This window comes from Eschscholzia californica, unplaced genomic scaffold (genome assembly GCF_041429995.1).
Source record: "Eschscholzia californica isolate CP2 unplaced genomic scaffold, dmEscCali1.0.p SCAF_1, whole genome shotgun sequence".
In the NCBI taxonomy this organism is placed as follows: Eukaryota; Viridiplantae; Streptophyta; class Magnoliopsida; order Ranunculales; family Papaveraceae; genus Eschscholzia; species Eschscholzia californica.
The window spans coordinates 65,448,118-65,457,353 of NW_028238198.1; the positions used below are offsets into that span (position 1 = coordinate 65,448,118).

The 9,236-nt window shown below is 36.6% G+C and overlaps 2 long non-coding RNA genes across 2 annotated transcripts; both read left to right on the forward strand.

Annotated features, from left to right (window-relative positions):
- The first annotated feature begins 724 nt into the window (after nucleotides 1-724).
- Nucleotides 725-4,093, forward strand: LOC147568321 (uncharacterized). The gene is made up of 4 exons (XR_015238189.1): nucleotides 725-855; nucleotides 2,559-2,646; nucleotides 3,358-3,427; nucleotides 3,835-4,093. It is a non-coding gene; the product is annotated as an uncharacterized LOC147568321 (long non-coding RNA).
- Nucleotides 4,094-6,919: 2,826 nt separating this feature from the next.
- LOC147568322 (uncharacterized) lies at nucleotides 6,920-8,764 on the forward strand. The gene is made up of 2 exons (XR_015238191.1): nucleotides 6,920-7,112; nucleotides 8,551-8,764. It is a non-coding gene; the product is annotated as an uncharacterized LOC147568322 (long non-coding RNA).
- Nucleotides 8,765-9,236: the final 472 nt, after the last annotated feature.

Consider the following 9,236-nt stretch of genomic DNA (forward strand, 5'->3'; position numbering starts at 1 on the left):
AGGAGATCCTCTTTCGCCTTTTCTCTTCACGCTTGCTATGGAAGGGCTGAGTCGTAAACTGATGGCGAAACATAGCCAAGACAGGTTTTTGGGTTTCCCCACTAATCACTCTGATCTTGAGATTTCCTACCTGCTCTTTGCTGATGACTGCATCATTTTTGGTAAGAATACCATTGATAATATCCACAATCTTAAGAAGATTCTTCAAGACTTCAGTGAAACTTCGGGACAAATGATAAACTACACCAAATCGAACATCTTCTACTCCAAAAACTCGCACCCCAAGTTCAAACGCCTCATCATGCGAGCACTTAAAGTGAAATATGCTTCCACTACAAAAAAAACGTCCAATAGGGACAAACGTTTTTATGTCTGTCCCTAATAAAGCGGTAATAGGGACAATTTTATGCTATTTGTCCCGGATAGAATAACAATTGGGACCAATAAATCATAGGGACAGTTTTTCGGAAAACAAGTTAAAAAGAAAATTGGAGAAATTTTTTCGACCCAAAAAGAGAGGCTCTTCCCTCCGTATTTTTCTTTCTCTCTCTCTTTTCCCCCTTTTCTTTCTCTCTCCTCTTCACCACGATTTTCTCCTCTTCACCACTATTTTCTCCTTTCCTCTTTACCACGATTGATCTTCTTCTCGTAGGGTTTCTGTTTGTGATCTTCTTCTTTAGTGCGACATTGGTTTCTTCTCGGTTTTGTGAAAAATTGATCGAGATTTCTAGGGTTTTTGTTGGTGATCTTCTTCTTTCGTGCGGCAGAGTTAGGGTTTCTTTGCCTTTCTTCTCGATTTTGTGAAGCAGGTTGATCGATATTTCTAGGGTTTCTGTTGCGAGTCTTCACATCCAGGTTAATGTTCTTCTTCATCTTCTTCTTATTTGTTAAATTAAGAATTCCAAAGTTTATGGTTGGTGATATCAACGTATTTTCTGTTATTTTACTACTATCCGGTAAGAACATAGGAATGAAATTAAAATCCTAATATTCAATTCTTGTAGTTCAGCTGCTACTGCTAGAACAACAACTAGAGTAGTCGAATCAAATTGAATTCCACTCAAAATCATATCTTCAGAAACTCCAATTGATTCTATAGAATATCTATTCATAACCAACCCAGATATCATTGTATCCCAAGAAACAGTATCCGGGTTGGAAATTTTATCTAATGTTTTTCGTGCATTATGAACTTGTAAAAATTTGAGATAAAAATAAACAACAGCAGAACCCACAAAGGGGTGTGATTGAAACCCATCAATGATAGAGTTAGGATGAAGAAGACGGTCAATTTTAAAAGAGTTTAGATATGAAGAAGAAGAAGAAGAATATATCACAAATGCATAGGTAGAGTTATTTAGTTTAAGAGTGGTTTTCTGGCGAAGGTGGAAGTAGAGAGAAAGAATATGAATGTGAGTTGTTGTAAGAGAAACTACAAATTGTTACAATGAAAGGAAAAGTTCTGGTTCAGGGAAGGACGAAAAAATAAGACTTGCTTGTTTAAATGTACTGAAATAACAAAGTTTTTTTACTTAGTTTAGTAATAGTTATGAGGTCGTTATGAAGATTGTTAAGAATGATTTGAGCATGTGTTTGATTTCGTGGTTGAGGTCTTAGAGAATTGGAGATCAAGTTTAGGAAAATATTTCGTCTCATTTTTATGAAACAAACACCAAAGTAAACTCATTTTAGAGTTGAAAAATGAGGGTCAGTGAAAATTTAAGAAGCCAAATTAATGTTGCAATCAGAAAACATAAATGAATAAACAACCTTAGATAATAAAAGAAAAAGCTCGTTGCGGCAAAGAAGGATGGTTTGTTGAGATTAGGTTCAGATGAGTTATAGCTAATAGTCGTAGATCTTAATATGATATTACGGAGTGGGATTAGTGTAAAATATCATAAGTGATTGTATTTGTCACGTATCTATAACTTAACCATCCATGTATTTTAGCGGCATTCTTATCGTTTTTACTTCAAGATAATTTTATGTAGATTACAGACGAACATATATATATATATATATATATATATATGTGTGTGTGTGTGTGTGTGTGGGTGTGTGTGTGTGTATATATATATTAAAAAATCAAAACAAAAGTTATCTAATTTAATTAAACAACCAAAACAAAAGTTACTGCACTTAGGGAAATGTATAATTTATGATTTATAGGGTACACTGTAAGTTATGAAAAACAAACATCTTCCTCAATATAAATTTGAGTCTTTATAGAGTTAAATCTTATTTTAATGTTTGAGTCTCTATAGCGGCGTATTTGTTTTATGATCCATTTGTTAATTCTTATATTAATGTTTGAGTCTTTATAGTCGTGTGATTTAACTAAGAAATCATGAATGGAAGGCATGAGGATGAGGATGTTGGGTCTAAAAACAATTCACCATCTGTGTCGGTCTCTATGGCTTGATTTAATTAGTCAAAAGACTTGTTAAATGAATCGATTAGGTTATTTGGTAGATGTGGAAAATTCAAATTATCTAACTGATTTTTTTAGTTTAGCATCTTTTGCGTAGTTTTAATATCCAAAAATTTGATTTCAGTTAAATTGGAGAAATCAAATAATCAGAGATCTCAGAATAACTGGAGAAATCAGCTAGGCGCTCTCAGAGAAATCAGTTGCTTCTACGGGTAATATTTACTTTACAATTTAGTAATAGTACCTTGTAGTTATCCCTTCCTTTTGATTTTTTAATATAGTTCTTTTCTTGTTAAACAAAAAGAGAAAATAACACTTCAGGTTTAGATAACACTGGTTTATAGAATTGTCACTAGTCTAGTTAATAAAGTTTCTTCTCGTTAAGCAGATTTCTTAATATTAACAAAAAATTGTATATCTCCGATTTAACAGTTGCAGAAGCAGCTGGATAAATAGATTGGATTATATTAAGCAGTGCCAAGTGCTCTTGAGCACTTTTAACAAAAAAGAAAGTGCTCTTGCTCACTCTACAACACCCTAGCCTAATTCTTCTAATCAGGCAGTCAGCGACCTAAAAAGATTAGTCTGTAAAATTGGTATCTCATTTTCATATGTATATTAATACTTAAATAGAAAAATTTATTGTTCCTTTATATTTGAGTTTCGCGAAGTGTCTTACTAATAAGTTCAACTAACAAACAAAGAAGTTACTAGTAAAGGATCCGAGAAAGGAGATATGTGAAGTATTAAACCCAACCCCACCATGCCATTTAAGCATGGGGTTCCATTATATATCTTGTTAGACAATGACATTTTCCATTCAACTTGTTCTACTGACTTTGACTGATATTGCTATTCATGCCACAATATTACGTCCCACTTTATCACAACTTTATAATCACAACAATCTAATTCTTATGCAGCAGCACAAGGGGATCTAGCTGCAGCTGCTGCTACTTGCCGTCCTTAAACTAAGTTACTTGTTGTCCATGTGTAAGTAGATTATCTCAGAAGAACTATTGTGTCGTCTAGAGGCCATAATCATATCTGTAGGCGATATATAGGACATCAATGTAAGTTATGTTTTTTACTATCATCTTCTTTGTGATCAACGAGGAATTGTTGATAGTTGAATAAGATATCATTATTATGTATAAGAACTCTCTTCTAAATGCAATACAAAGATTCGAGTGCGTATGCTTGTTAGATTACTAGAGCAGTACACATAAACGTATTATGACGCTATAGCTTTTAAGAAGATTTTGTGTGTGAATGTTTGTTCTTTGAAAAGTTTTATAGAAGTACTGACATGTTTGTATATTTGTCGTATCCTAGATTTCGAAAAAGATAGTAAACTAACAACTTTCATTGTCTTCTGGTTTTTTGTGTCCATGACGCAGGGATTCTGCAGAGATGATGATATGCTAATGGTGTTTCTACGTTTTCCTCTACAACATGAAAAAAAGATGGGACGATGAAGTTAGAGTAATTTATTTTTAATACAAACTTATCTTCCTGTGGGAGATTTATTAGTCTATTCTCTTATTTTGGTTGCATTTTTTTTCGTCCAGGGTTGTGAATTTCGTCGAGGCACTTCTCTAAAAATGTTAATGTGAATTTGTGATGTTTACATTGTTTTAATGTAAATTCTCTTCTATATAGCACATATTCTTAATTGGGAAACTTCCAACCAAATTTGTAGGGACAAATATTAACCGTATCAGATTCCAAACTTTTAGGGCCAAAAATTAATTGTCCCAAATGCTAAGGATAGAGAATTCCCGCCAAATTGTTAGGGACAGATATTAATTGTCCCAAATGCTAACAAGAGGAAAAGTCCCGCCAAATTTTTAGGGACAAATATCTATTGTCCCTAATAATCATTTAAATAGCGACGGTTACACACCGTCCCAAAATACAGTATTGGGACAGATGCTATCTGTCCCTATTTCCGTCCCAAGTACTATTTGGGACGCCACTTTCGGGGACAGAACAAAACCGTCCCCAATACTCTATTGGGGACGGTTTTTCCATTTTTGGGACGGTTTTTGGCCGTCCCGAATGAGCCTTTTTTTTGTAGTGTTCCACTTCAGAAAAATACCTTGGTTCTCAACTTTTCATAGGTGCTCAGAATACTAAGGTTTTTAAGGACATACTAGATCAAATCAAGAATAAGCTTAATAAATGGAATCACTCTTATTTATCCCAAGCTGGTCGCTATGGTCATCTCAGCCATAGCTGCAGCCGTACCCCGATATCAGATGCAATGCTTTGCTATCCCCAAAGAAATCAGCAAAAGCATCAAGTCCGTTCAACGGACTTCTGGTGGGGTAAGTCGAAGGGTCTATGCACCTGATGAGTCATGAAAATGTCTCATCTGAATCTCGTAACTTGGGCTAGTTAGTCTATTTCGAGCAGTTACTCTGATGATATGTCTCTTTCTTTTACTCAGATGTCTTTTACGGAGTTGAGCGCGAAAAATGGATAAAATCGAGAGAGCGACGCACCTGGGGGCATTTTTGTCATTTGGAGATTATTGGTAGTCTGGTGATTTGGACACTTTTGATGTTCGGAGGAAATAAGAGCCCAAGACAAACCTAACGGCGAAAGCGGAAGTTAAATCGGAGTCCGGATGAGGAAAAGAGAAAGAGTCAAGGTTTTAGTCCAAGTCAGTTGACCAGATAAGTTGACGCCATGTGGCAGACAACCCAATGTTAATGGTGAAATGTTCGGTACACTGTTGGGGCGTAAGTGGGACAGTTCGGGATTTCTCAAGCTTTCGCTACCAGGCTCGTGAAACAAGATAAGGTTGTAGGTTACGGAAGATCTAGCGGCAAACGTCATACCAGGGACACGTGTTTTTATCCAAATCCCAGCTTACCTTCATTTGACCTGTTGCGTGAAGCACTGAATCGTCCCTTGTTGTCAGCACGTCTTAGCGTGATTGGCTCTCTCCCACTTTACTGGTTCATCCTCTTATACTTTGAAAAGTAAATTAAAAACAAGAAAAGGGAAAGAATGAAAATCGTGATGGAAAGAGGGAGAATGAATAGCTAGAACAAATTTCTTAGAGAGAGAGAGCCGGTGTTGATTGAATTTGATAGAGAGGGGATTTTTCAGAAAGAAGGAAACTTCTTATTAGCGATTGGAAGAGATTTTATGAAGATAGGAACCAGATATATTTCGTAGAGAGATAAGGAAAATCAGAGATCTTATAGAGTTTTCATTTCTTATAAAACCGAGTGATCTTCTTCAATGAGGACATCTCATCTTTGTAACACCCAGATCTTGAGTCAGAGAATCGGACGAGTTAGAGCGTCGAGCGGATTCAGTGGTTTCTTTGGGGTTTGGTATTGGATACGTATTTTGATTTATTCAGATAGCTCATTGAATAGTTCTCGAAATATTATGAATTTTGACTGGTCACACGAAATTATCGGACATGGTTTGGATATCGAGTCGTATTCGACAATTTTCTTCGTCGGTATCGAGTTAAGAGGGACAATATAATCTCTTCATGGTTGGTTGTGGGAGGAAGAAGAAAAGAAAAGATTAACTAGGGGGTCAAAAAGTAATCGATGGGGACTGGATTAGCAGACCATAAGATTAGAGGGACTGATTTATGAGGTATAAAGAAATTATGGACTGAAAAGTAATTAAATTTTGTGGCCACTTTATAATGCGACATGTGGCACCCTATTTGCAATCCAACATTCCAACCGAATTTAAGCCTGGCTGTGCATGTGTGACGCGTTTTGGAGGGGAAATGATTTTATATTTCATGTGGACCCCACTTGTTATTACCATTCAAAACCCACTTTCACCCATATTTTTATTTAGGCGTTTGGGAACAGAGAGTGAGAAAGGATGGGCGATTTTAATATAGAGTTGATGGTTCGATTTTCGTCCGTCGATTTCTTGGCGTACGATGGTCGGAATTCAATGAAACTCTTTCCAGGTAATCCCATTCGACTTGTTCTACATATCTATCCGTTCAGAATTTTGAATTTCGTCCGAATTTGGTGGTTTTGTGATAGCTATTTCGTATACTGTATAGTTGTACTAATTTAATTTGGGATTGAAATTTGGAGCTATTTAGACGATTATTAGTCAATTTCTTCTAATGGTTTATGTTCAGGATCATGTTTAGAATGTTATAGACTATTTTGGGGTGTTAATATATAGACGGGTTGCTGCCGAATTATTTTACGGCTCAAATTTGATATTTGGATCAGTTTTTATAATGAATTGGAATAGAGATGGTTACCCGAACCTTGCCGTTAACATAAATGGATAGGTTGAGTTATGGATTCGTAACATTAGGTTCATTTTATGATTTGATAGTTCAAGATTCATAGTATTTGGTTCATTATATAATTTGTCAGCTTATGGGATATCGGATATGAAAAATAGAGTTTATGGGAAGTTGGTTGGTTGGTTTGTATGAATTTCAGGTATCCGGCGGAATGTTTCTGTGATCTCTATAGTGCCGATAGGACATTCTTAGTCTAGTTCATTCATTTTATGCATTCTTGCTCTGCAAGAAGACTCTTGACAGTTATGTAACTGTCAAATGACCGTTTGCCTTTTTATATTCCAGTTGGACTAATAAACTGCAATAGGGAGCTCGAGGAGAAGTGGAGCTTACTCAGGAGCATCATTGGAAGCGCAAGAAGAGGTAGGATCCTACGAATCTTACTTGGAGCACGGGTATTCCCCGTTTCACCATTATATATATAGTTAGTCATTTTTCTTCTTTTTTATAGTTCTCTAGTTCAATTTATAATATGATATGGTATGATATGTATGTAAGTTGTGTGCTCTATGTTATGGATGTTTCTCTTTTCAAAACAAATTGGTTTTTCCGAAAATGATCACATGGAGGCGGAATCGCTTGATCTGTGTGATCGTTTTGTGAATTGTAAACACGTGGTGGCGGAATCGTTTGAGCTACGTGTATAACATGGAGGCGGAATCGCTTGATCTGTGTTACGTGTATTGATTGTTTGACGCCGGGCATCGGTTGGTCCCTTTGTTTATATTTCTGTTATGGATTAGCCATGAATTCATGTTAAGGGTTACACTCGGTGCGTTGGCCAGCCGTTTGGTAACGACCATTCTTGTTTACCCGGAATGGGGTCCGAGAGAGATTGGGAGTTGGGGTATTCCGACCCTTAGAGTGATTAGGGGACTGACCAGTGCCATGTTTATTTATTCTGCTAAGCCACTGCTAAGTGTGGTTTGAATTCTGTAATGTCTTGTGTTTGATACGTACAATGTTTCACCGAACCGAAAGAGGGTGTTTACCCAAGTTTTCTTAAAAGAAAATACTTAATCCCTGAAAGTGAAAACTTGTAAAAGCTTGGCTTTAAACAGGGTTTACCCTACCTTGAGACACAAGAACGCTCTTCTCCTTCGGTTGATGGGACTTGTTAGGAGGGCTCTGTTCTTGTAGCTTTGGGAGCCTATTAGATCATTTAATATTATTATAGGTTCATGCATATGTTTGGGTATTCTTCGAATGGTCAATGAGTTACCTTGCGAGGAAGCGTCAGATCTGGCCGGAGATAGGACGCGCCTCAAGACGAGATAATTGTATCGCCGTGGGTATATGGCTCTACTAAGCGACGATACTCTTATAGTCGTCTGGGTAAGTCATGACATATTCTAAGCGTATCATTGTTTGGGTGAGATTTACTATTCGATGCGTATTGAGATCACAAGCCAGCCCGATGGGCGATGATGACGAAGGGAGAGTTACGGAAGCTCTTACCGGGGTATTACGTGGATCCATGTGTACACTGCAGTAGTCAAACGTTCGATACGGCGCCGCCTGCCTACGCACTAACAAAGGCCTACCGGTTCTTCCTAGCCGAATAGTAGGTGACCCCGACTGAGGGCGTATTCAGTCGTGATCTTGGTAAGATAGAAGAATTATCTTGCTATATTGTTTTGCTTCGTGTGCATATTGATATCTCTGTATATATATCTGTATATATGTAACACTTATAACTATTAATATATTAAAATGTTGATGTGTGTGGTGCGGGTAGGATGTCTAGGTATCCTACTGAGCTGACCTTCGGGTTATCTCATTCCTATTTGTTGTTGTTCAGTTGCAGGTATTGGTGACCCGGAGTGACATAGTTTACTTCGACGGCTCACATTATGTAAGATTATAACTTCTATTGTATTTTTAACATAATCACAACGTTAATATTATATATGTATCATCTAGAATAGTTAGGATCGTTCTCTCACTCGTTTGCGATTGTACACATGTAAATAGTATGCACATTATCACTTTTTATTTGATGTTATTGTTATTTAGAAGTTTGTGAGATATATATGAATGTTTGACAGGTTTTTCAGGTTTGATATGTTCAATTTATAGAGGAGACTCTGTCCAAATTCAGTCTCTTCTGTGAACTATTCATAAACATTAATTCAAGTTGTTTTTCTCTTTATGAAAACTATTTTGGGTTACATATTTTCCGAGCATATTTTCAAAAGGTTTAAACTATATTTGATTTTCTGCTGTGTTTGTTCTTGATTTGTAACCCGTGATGAGAGTTTTGGCTTGGGTTTATATTTGAAACTGGTTTTAGTGAGTCCGAGACCGAGTTTCTTTTATAAACTGCCTGGCAAACCGTGATTCGGAACACGGGGCGTCACAATCTTTGGGGGTCAAATCATCCTCTCAAGCTCAATTAAAGAGGAATATTAGAGAGAGAGAGAAGAAGAACAGAGAGAGAGTTGTCATCATCATCATCTCACGGCTAACAAGAATAGAGAACCATTA